The sequence below is a fragment of the Glossina fuscipes genome, unplaced genomic scaffold, assembly GCF_014805625.2.
Source record: "Glossina fuscipes isolate IAEA_lab_2018 unplaced genomic scaffold, Yale_Gfus_2 60, whole genome shotgun sequence".
Classification (NCBI taxonomy): domain Eukaryota; kingdom Metazoa; phylum Arthropoda; class Insecta; order Diptera; family Glossinidae; genus Glossina; species Glossina fuscipes.
This window is the reverse complement of record NW_023998432.1, coordinates 6305263-6316369: the sequence shown is the minus strand read 5'-3', so window position 1 is coordinate 6316369 and position 11107 is coordinate 6305263. Positions and strand designations below refer to the sequence as shown.

General features: G+C 34.1%; 1 long non-coding RNA gene across 1 annotated transcript; it reads left to right on the top strand.

Moving 5' to 3' along the window:
- Window positions 1-7036: 7036 nt before the first annotated feature.
- On the top strand, window positions 7037-10037 carry LOC119637521. Its single transcript, XR_005247266.1, has 3 exons — window positions 7037-7929; window positions 8089-8257; window positions 8322-10037. It is a non-coding gene; the product is annotated as an uncharacterized LOC119637521 (long non-coding RNA).
- The last annotated feature ends 1070 nt before the right edge of the window (window positions 10038-11107 follow it).

The window sequence follows — 11107 nt, the reverse complement described above, 5'->3', positions numbered from 1 at the left end:
CTTAGATTTTATTTTCTGACTAAATTAATAATAATTATATACTTTTATAACTAATTAGGCTTTAAACGCGTATAAAGCAATGTTATAAAAAAAATTGCTTCACACAAAGTGAAACTGTTCGACTACAGCGCGCGCGTACATTTGACAAACTAACCGTCCGAAGTGTGAAGTAGTTTTTACACTTCATTGGAGACGTTTTAATGATTCACGGAAAATATCTCTTTTTTGATTTTAGACGACTGTTATCAGATATTTAAATTTTATTCCGACTGAACTAATCAGTTTTTTTCTTCCGCGATCTCATCGTAAGCATCTGCTGCCAAAAAATCCAATTTGGAAACAACCATGTCGTTGTGTTTTCTCTTCTCTTCTTTGCGTGATCATAAATTTCTTCATCTCTCACATTATCACAATTCCATAAGTCTTGGACAAAGTATGGGAATCGAAGTATAGAAGACTGTAGTGTGACTAACTGTCATGAGGTGACGGGCGCCATTACAGATCAACTCAAATTTTGGTGTCGCAGAAGCCGAAGTATAATCATCGTAGTTGACTTTGCATGAGCCAGGATCTTACATCCATGTCATGATAAATTCCTACAAGCTTGTCGGAACATTTTGAGAGGTCAATTCATAATAACAATTTTCTATTTTTCCGCTTTGCTCCAGACTTGGTGAATGAAAGGACTAGCTAATTTGCTCGCGAACACTTTTTGACCTTCAGTAAAGTTTGTAACTCTGAAGCACAAATTGTATCCTAGTTCAATCAATTCGCAGTGTCTGACGATTGTAGAGTCACTCCTTACCACCTCAAAGGAGTCTGGTCGCGTTAATCTTACATGGGATCTTCTAAGGATTGGAACTTTCTTAGCAGTATAAGTGATCTCACCAGAAATCATGGGTTAAAGGATAGTATTAATAGCGGAATGTATAGACGATCGAAAAGCGCAATCTATGAGACTCAATTTTTTATAACTATTCTTTTTATTAGGACTCAAGTACGCATTCACTGCTACTATGACTGAACGATTACCTCTCGTAGATGCGTTGGCCTTTGAGCCATAATTTTTTTACAGTATGTTGGATATCCCTACATTACTTGTGCGAGAACGAGGTCCATAAGAAAAGTCTAAATCAACAAATAATTTCTAATTCTCTCAATTTGGATTCTCTTCATCATAGGCAGATCTAATACAAAGTTCCGATGTCTAATGGATACAGAAATTTCACATGATCTCACGTAATTTTTAAAACCAACAAACTAATTTGGCTAATAGATATAACGTCTAATCTTTTCTAAGACTCTCCACATGCCACAATGTGATCATTTGGGATCATTGCGTAACTAAACTAGAACGTGTAAGACTTTTTCCTTACATACCCTTAGTTTCTAGCACAAATCGTACGGTATCTCTCTGTCTGATTCTCTTTCTTCGCTAGCTTTAAATATTTTTTCGACTGAAAATGTTGTAATGAGATTTAGCTCGGTCATCGAAATGAGTAATGCCTTTTTTACGCACCACAGCAAATTTTCGGTTGTTGATATCCTGAATGGAAGAAGAAGAAGGAATTAGTAATGAGAAAGGGCGCCGGGTTTTACATTTTGAGTAGCACTTTCGCATAGCACTGAAAACTTAAATATCTTCAAATGAAGTGCTTATTGTGCCAAGCAAGAAATCAGGGCTTTTCGAAGCAAAGCGCACTTTAACGCGGTCTACTCTGCTATGTTAACAAACTTTTTTTCTGCCATATACCGAGTGAATTTCTTGAGGCTATGCATCGTTGCCAAACATTCTTGTTTAGTAACAGAAGAGTTGCGTTGAACTTGATAGGGCTTCTCAAACATTAAGGCTATTGGGTTTCGCCGCCTTTAGAGTTTTCTGCATCAAATCCCTATGGCAAGTCTTCTTGCATTGCAGTAGACGTAAAATGACTCTGAAAAGTCTGAACTGTACAAAAGAAGGGCCGTGCCCAGTAATATTTCCGAATCGTTTAACGCTGTCGCAACATCTTCGAACCATTGCAGTCTTTTAAATAAACATGTACTATACTATTGAATAGTACTAATTCCACGGAAAGTGATAGTGTTTCGCAGAACACCGATAATTGTTTGACTAACATCTCCTGCGATGTTTAGCCAACATTTAACAACTTTATGAAGACTAGCGCATGACAGAAAGTTCGTAGGTGCCTCCGATTCAATACAATTGCCACAAGCCCCAGTATCCAGAGGTCTCAATACAAAATTAGCAAGAAGAGTCACTTCAGCATAAAGACGAGCTTTATGAAGCCTATCAGTTAACCAACAAGTTAAACGCTTTCGTATTAATCCCAGTCTTTTCCAAAATGAGCAAATCCGTACAGCAGGTCACAACATGGCTAATTATTCAAAATGTGAACACTGGCATAAAAACATTCCTTGAGTCTTTAATGGTACGGCTTATTGGGCTCATGATAGATAGACGAACAGATACTCTTTCGACTCCAGTAAACAGCCGCTCAAAGCAACAAATTAGTATATCCAAAACCCAAACCAAAACACTTTTATTATATGCCAAATCTGCCAACTACGTAGAATCGCATAAAAAATAAGCATTCAATCAAAACAATAAGCAAGTACTATATCGTATATAGAAAGAATATGCCTTAGAAGAAACTGTCGAATTGTTCAGACAGTCTAACCCAAGCCGTCGATTGTCGATAGGCCAAAAATAGGGAAATTAAAATAGGAGAACTGAAAAAGTCAGTAAACCCAAAACTAAGACAGCGAAGGGGATATATACACTAGCTTGCAAGAGCACCCTGTTTCCTGAAAAACATCAACGGTGTTGTAGAATCGCATAGGTAGAAAGGAATTCTTTATCAAGCAGTATAAGATAACATGCTAAAAGTGAGCTTAAGCGATGTGGATAAAGGCGCTCTGATATGGTCAATCACTTATGTGAAAACCAATTTTTTTCCACATTTTTATATATAAAAACATGTGCCAATAATTCTAGTAATTGATAATTGTACTATTGTCAGGTAAGGGTAATGAGAAATAAATGATAGTTAAACTCAATGCAAATGTTGTGAATAAGCTAATAGTTGCAAAGTTCCAAAGATCATATGAGTGCATTAAAAAAAATAGGTTCACTCGTTCGGGAGCGTTACAAGAACATCTCGAAATAATAACGAAATCATTGGAAAATAGTTGTGAACTGATACAATATACGGAATATGCACGAGAAATATAAAGAAGCAGCGTTAAAAATTTACCGGGTTCTAAGGTACCTAATGGTGAAAATACTCGCGAAGTGTACCATGCAACAAAACATGTCACACTATATCGCAGGCCTTCTGAAACTTGGTATAAAAGCCTGGATACTGTCAAGGAATACCAAACAGTCCCAACCAATCTAGAAGAAACTAACTCTAACATAGATAGCGATAGTGATAACGACACAATGGCACAGACGGCGGTTAAGTTTCTGAGCACGGTCTCAAGTATCATTACGCATTTCGACGGACAATCAGAAAATTTTGAATAATTTTTAGACGCATTATCTCTAGCCGATGCTCTTCAAGCCACTCATGTGACAGTGGCAACATTCCTAACACAGAAAGAGTTGAAAGGAAATGGAAGAAATTTGGTCGGTAGTGAATTAATGATTATTCAAATCATAAGATCGACTGACTAGTTCTGTAAAAGGGGATTCGGATGACGTACTCTCAGCCAAAATAATAAACATTTGGTTGTAAAACCGAGAAGTTTCGAAAAGTGTGGATACATCAACATAATGTCGACACTAGTCTTCTTCGTAATCATTAAACCTAACATATTTTACATCGTTGCATTAAAAAAAATTCATTTTGTCTATGCCAGAATTATGAGAAAGTTTCCGTTTTCCAAATCAATTCTTGCGTCTACTTGTTTAAATATATCCAAAGTTTTCAAAATAAATATTTTCGTAAATTTAGAGTGGCCTACAAAATGTGTGTTCACATGTACTATATTCTTCAGCTCTGACAGAGGTTTAATATAAATCTTCGAAGTCCCAGTATCAATTAGCAGTGCAATATTTTTCTTTGACACAGTTTTCCTTATGAATGGTAACAGAGAATTTCCTCTGACAAATTAACATTTTCGGTAGACTATGACCTCATCTCGGCCATGTCATAATATTATACTTATTGCTACTAATCTCGTAAAAAGGCCTCCTGTTAACCTTTCGACATTTTGGATAGTGCACATCCTCTCCTTCTCTTACACTATAGTCTTTGGTCAATCGTTTAAAGCGGGAAAAAGAATCGCTTTATGTCCGTAATTTGGCCCTGGCCAACATGTTGCGAATCTGATTGCACGTTCTTGACGATAATAATTTCGTTCAGCATAGTTGTCACGATCTGCAAACTTCTGACATTTGCTGCTTGCGTCTGTTTGCTTTAGCTTATTTTTTTCCCTGGCAACAACGCCACAACATAAATTTCATATCAGTTGGCAAAACTTATTTGTTAGTAATGAAAGTTTCCGCTCAACCTCATAGTAATATTGAACCACTTATTGCGCAACGATTGATTGGGTCCCAAAACTCTTGTTTAGTCAAATGCAAACGTGTGTAAAGTCTAATGTCACTTTAATAGCCAGAGAATCCACCACTGTGTTGAATGACGGCGTCTGCAGGGTTCTTAATTTTATTAAAGACATTTACTTAAATGTCTTTCTCTCTGGATTTACCGCTGCCCGAAATGTAATTCTTTTCATAATTTTTCGATTTTTTTTTGTGAGCTTGTATCACGACACACGCCACGACCTGTACTAGCTTAAATATTCCTTCTGCGTTCATTGTTCCAACTTTCTTTTTTCCGTTAATAATTTGTCTGAAAAAAAAATGACAACTATTTTACGCTCATAAATTTTAATATCGTTTATTACCAAAAAAGCAAAAAATTTGCGCTGTGCTTTTGAGTTGGTAAACAAAATTAACAATTCTTTATTACATCTCATGAATGAATAGTCAATGCACTTATATGACTTCCAGCTTTAATTAATGGCCATAAACTATTTAATTTTCTTTCACTCGGAATGGGATAGTCTTTATTTTTCCTTCGTTTTGAGCGGGTAAGTTTTCAAAAATATCTTTGAAATGATTTTTCAGACTAGTCACTACTTTAACTGGTTAATATCTATTTGTTTTTTGTACTTAAATTTTCACTTTAACAATTAAACGGTGTAGTTTTCATATTTTTCTCATTTAAGTTTTGCTTTTTCCGTTTCGGCGATATGAATATTTAGCGAATTTATTTGAACTGTACTGGGAACAGTTATCAACTTTTTGCTCTTTACAGTTACATCGTACCACTAATGTTGTCCAATGTTAAATGGCACTTAAGGGCGAAATCGAAAAATATGTTAAAAAACTGATAACTGCTTCATCACATGAATTTATGAATTGTACGTTATATACAATCTAATAATACATCCGGGAAAATGTCAATTTTTCATGGGAGAGGGAACATACTTCGGACCTAAATGTACTGATAAGGGAATACTTCCGAACGATACTATATATTCAACAATTGAAAATTGCCCTACACGAAGAGACGTTGATTGTGCAAATGAATTCATCACATTCTGCAGTTACAATCGTAGGTTCATAAAAAATATTTCCGAATGTTCTAGACATCTAACAAGTTTGTCTAAAAAGGGAATACAATTTAAATGAACGCAGTGTTATGAAATAACAGTTAGATATTTCAAAATAATGAGTCCAACATTATTCCAATACCCGGTAAACAACAAATAATTCTGCATAACGTCCAAGCAGACGTACCCATGGAGCCGTTGCTTGTTGCAAAACCACGAAAGGTGAATGTGAAAAATCGAGCGATAAACAAGAATTAACTACAATACTTTGGTCTATAACACATTTTAAAGTATGCATATACCGCAAACATATTTTTCCCGCTCTGATCACAGGCTTCTATCTTACTTATTTTGCATGGAAAATCCGAATTTCTAATTAAGAGGAATGAGAGTCGACTGGAATGTGGTTTTGCGTTCGAGTCTCTTTCTAGTAGGTACTCGTTTGATGCCTTATCACATTTTACGCTGGAAGGTTTTAAAGACATGAACAAGAAGACAAACTATTTGATGAAACTCTCGACAAGATCAATGACAGACAAAAAAGGCAGAACGATAAGGAATAACACATTGAATAAGCAAAATGAATGAATATGAAAAGCTCATTATATATATACGTATAACTAATCCTGGAAGATGTTACATCAAACGAGGAAAACCTGTAAAAACATGTATATAAAGCAATGATTTGCTTATTCGTGGCAAATTTAACTTAGAGTCATTCTTTCAACGTTCGAAGAAGTGGCCAGTAAAGATGACCCCTATACAGGGTTGTTTAGAAGTTTACAGGACAATTGGCAAGTTACAAAAAATTATGGTATAGTAAAAAAATCAGTAAAAGTATATTATTATTGGAAGAATATGACGAATGCCGTTATGCAATACGTAAAACAGTACGTTTAAAACTACTAAAAATTTGAAAAGTCCAGTGACTTTAACGGTAACACCGGCACGGGCTTTCGACACAATATTTATTGACACCAAAGAACCTAAATCGATTGAGGGAAACGAATACGCAGTCACTATAATATGTAACCTAAGAAATATCACGTAACCACACCAACTTTACCTCTGGTGCAATAAAGATCTTCATTTCGAACAGGGATACTGAATACAAAAATTCAATATTATCAGAATTACGTAATGTCCACAAAATCAGAAAACTAACCTCAACAGCCCATCATCACCAAACACTTGAAACATTTAAAAGTAGTGACAGAACTCTATAATATATAGATTACAGAAGACAGAAGATTATAATATATAGATTAAATACATTACGAATTCCTTTAATACTACACCATCTAACTGGGATTACTCCATTGTGCAACATAGATGACTAAACTAAAGAAACAAAATTTAGATTATCTAGTGTACTGTAAAATGGTCAAGACGAAAGCGATGGCCACGCTCAAATAATGAACCCTTGCTTTATCTGCTTCCGGTTTATTCTCTGTTCCTTATCACATCTGTGCCAGCGCCGTCGCTTTGCCTGTATAAATATAGAAAAATTAAGCTGAAATTTGAACTTGCATATTACAAAATGGAACAAATTAATTCAATATTATTCCAAGATATTATAGATTAGAAGTATCGCGTAACAGAGCAGCGAACACTTATTGTATAGATATTAATTAACTTTACTCATGAGAGGAATGCAATAGGTCATAGATTTGATATAGATCACTAAGTTCCGCTTAGAAATAAAATATATAGTAAAAATATACTTACAAGAGATAGCAATAATATAGTATATTAAAAATCAAATAAAAGAACAAGTAGTTCATAAAAATAAACTTAAGCTATATAATAATACAACCGAACGAAGGTTAAGTGGTATACTACGCATCTAATTTCAACTTAGTTTGAAAAAGAAGGGATGCCGCTATGAATTAATTGATAGAAATGTAGCATGAAACTAATTTTACACAATCAACATATATCGAATACCTAATCAAAACCTTAAAAACACTGTGGAGTTATGCTTGTTCACCATAAAGGGGCTACGGCTAACAATTGCTGTTGTTGTGCTTACAACATTTCATTATATGTATATATGCAACACTGCATCAATACGGTCTTGCCCCATGCTACTAATTATGTATCTTTTAGTTAACTAGCTCTCACATCACGGCGTAACTTCAAGGCCACTTAGTATGACATTAAAAAAATAAAAGAAAATTAAATCACAAATTTTATAAACAAACAACAACTCCACACAAACGTAAATAGAAGCAAAATTTTATAAAATTTTTAATAAAATGGTACGAAGGGAAATAATACGCATTTTCAACAAAAAAAAGGAAGGTGAGTTACATTGTTCCACGAAAACTAGTCAATGAATTGTGTGCGCGTGTAGTTAAGCAAAATTACGAAAGATATAACATTAACTAAAAGAACAATATGGAAATATTTTTTTGGTCATTTGCATTAATTCATTTCACCAATCATCGTGGCTACTTATAGATCAATTAGAAAAGAACAAGTATAGATAATGCTGTTTTTCATCATACGCTACTCTGAGAGGACCGAAAATTTGTACTAAAGCACTGGTCACGGATGCCAATACTTGCACAGCCAACAGCAGACCTAAATTCATGGGCTTTGACGAACAAAGGTGTAGCCGGATGGCGAAGTAAGTTTACAAAAATTATGGTAAAATTTATTTGCATTTGTTTTAGTCTTACTTTTCCTTTTAGACTTGGACAGACCACAAATACAAGTCAATACGGCTATTGAGGGTCAACAGGTTATGGATGGTCGAGCTGGCAAATTTAGAGGCGGCAATCAGTGGTGACAAAAACTTACGTATGTATGGCACACCAACTAAAGCACTGCAATGCACTGCTGCCCACAAGTGGAGCACAGCAGGGAGCACAATTGTAATATATAATTTTTAGTTTATTTAGTAATTGTGTTTTATATATGTTTGGTAGCCTTCATGTGATAGACCTCGAGCTCAAGAATGACATGTCAATTACGAACCGAAGGTAAGCGCATATTGTTAATTTTCATTTTTACTATTAATAGTTGCGTAATTATTAATAAAAATAATCATTCTATGTCAGGTATTCATCCTTTGACGAAAATACAAAGAGGTCTAAAATTTATAAAGAATATAAACAGCTTCTAGCTGGTGTGTCTGTTGATTAAAAAAAATATCATCAACCTGTAAATTGAGGAATTTTTGTCTTTTTGAATTTAAGGATAGGATGCGTTTAAGATTCCCTATGAATCCTTCACAAAGCGTAAGTAAGTGTTGTTGGAGTTTAGCCCTAAACTGCTCGGCTTCAATGCGCCAAGTCTATCTGCTTCTTTATAAATGCCAGACGAGACATGAAGCAATTCCTAGGCGGATGGAACGCCTGTGTGCCTTTAACGAACTGATACGCTTTTGAATTGGTTTGATACAATTGATTTATTCAGATTTTATATATATGTAATATATAATTTCTAAAGAAATGCATGCCTCTACTAATTCTATGTTACAAGTGTGTTTACACATATAAATGCAGCATATTATTGGTGTATACACACTTTGGTGATCATTTTTAATTGTTTACTTACACCCAAATAAAATAGATTAACAGTCGAATCCAATTGACTCTTAGAAGTAAATCTTATACTAAATAATATTAAAAACTAGGAAAGAAAAAAAAGTTATAATAAAATAAACAAGAAAGAAAAAAGCATGTACACAAGTAGTACAGAGGCACACCCGCAACTAGTACATAATTAAATTGCAAGTGTACCCCTAAGCCATCGCATACACGCAAAAGTTTGGCAACCGATACAGCAAACAAAACCAATTAAATTTCGAATCATCATGAGATGTTAAGATTAAAAGTCATTTTAAATACGACAAAGGCAAATCGCGTGTATTAAGCAAAGTTGTTTTAATAGATTTTAAAGAATCCGATATTCAGATTAAGTGATAGACATAATTTAAGTTTCAGCAAACAACACTAAACGGGTTAAATAGCTCAGAATTATGTTTACATTGACTCAGCTTAAAGCAGTTTATGTAAATTATATACTACTTTATATCATGGTTAAAAGCGAAACTTTTCTTTTTTCGGTTTTGAGTCGTTGCAAAAAGCGTAGCCTTTTATTTTCACTCCCGGACTAATGTCAAGTTCATGGCAACGATACGTATCTTTTATTAACTCTCGTTCGCTTTGACACAGAAAGAAAGAAAATCGCTTTTCTTGACATTATGTATCACTAATGTCGGAACTTTCTTGCCTGTTATTTATTTTGAAAAATAAAAGAGAAATGACGGCAAGGATTATGTTGTAACTCCTGAACAGATCGGGACCATGTCATATCATTCTAATCCTAAAGACAAAAAAATTACATGCACATAAATTAACATTTAATCCATCCAAACCAAAGGGAAAGGAAAATTTATATAGATTAACATTTTTAGGTAGAGCTCCATATCTGGAAAAGTACGTGAAATAAAGTGAAATAATGTGCTAATGCAAGCAATGAGTTCGACGGCTTTCCAAGGAAGTGCAGTGATGAATTCTTATAATTATTGGTCCTTTAGTACAATATAGTGCACGGTAATGTGTGGAAGGATTCGTAATAGAGGTTTCGTTTTATTAAAAAGCAGATGTGTAATAATAGTTAGCTGTGTATTCTATTACCCCTTCTAAATTCAAACTTTTTCGTTTCATTTCTGTTTATACGTAATATTAAACGGAGCTCTGAACATTCAATTCTAAGCCAAATATCTTTGAATTGAAAGCTATCTTGATAGATATAAGAGAGGATATTTCACAGCTGTTACGCATACGTAAGCCAAACAAAATGAAAATTATTCTAAATTTTCTAAACATTCGAAGCTATTACTAATCCACATGCGCATTACTGGTACATACACACGTAATTGTATAACTACATTAATTGAATTGTAACTCAACAAAACTTCAGCGCATTGATTCTGTTACTGTTCATAAAATCCAAAAATACAAGCAACAACACTTAGCTAATATAAAGTTATGCCCATACGTTTATCTAACAGCCATATTGTGAAATCACAATATCTAATATGCAAATTTAAAATTTTACTCATTGGCTTTTACCTCATTCATATATTTGAAGGTAGTTGCGGTTATCTTTTTATAAACACTGGCCTTTTGAAAACACTCATAGGATTGCAAAAAGAAACAAATTTTGATATAATTTCATAAAGCTTTAGCTGATATCAATCATAAGTTTGATTTGAAAGTTTATTTATTTATATAACAAGTCCTAATTTCATACGGATAGTTGCCCATACATGCATTATTATCCTTATATGACTCTGCAAAAAAATTGTCAACAACGTAGCTATTAGACGACTGACAATTTTCATAACGCGTGTAACATACGTCAAGAGCTGGTGCTGTGTTTGGGCCTAACTAGTCCATTTGACGTGTTACAATAAAACGAAAAAAATAAAATAATGTAGATATCAAAAAGAAATGAATTAAAATAT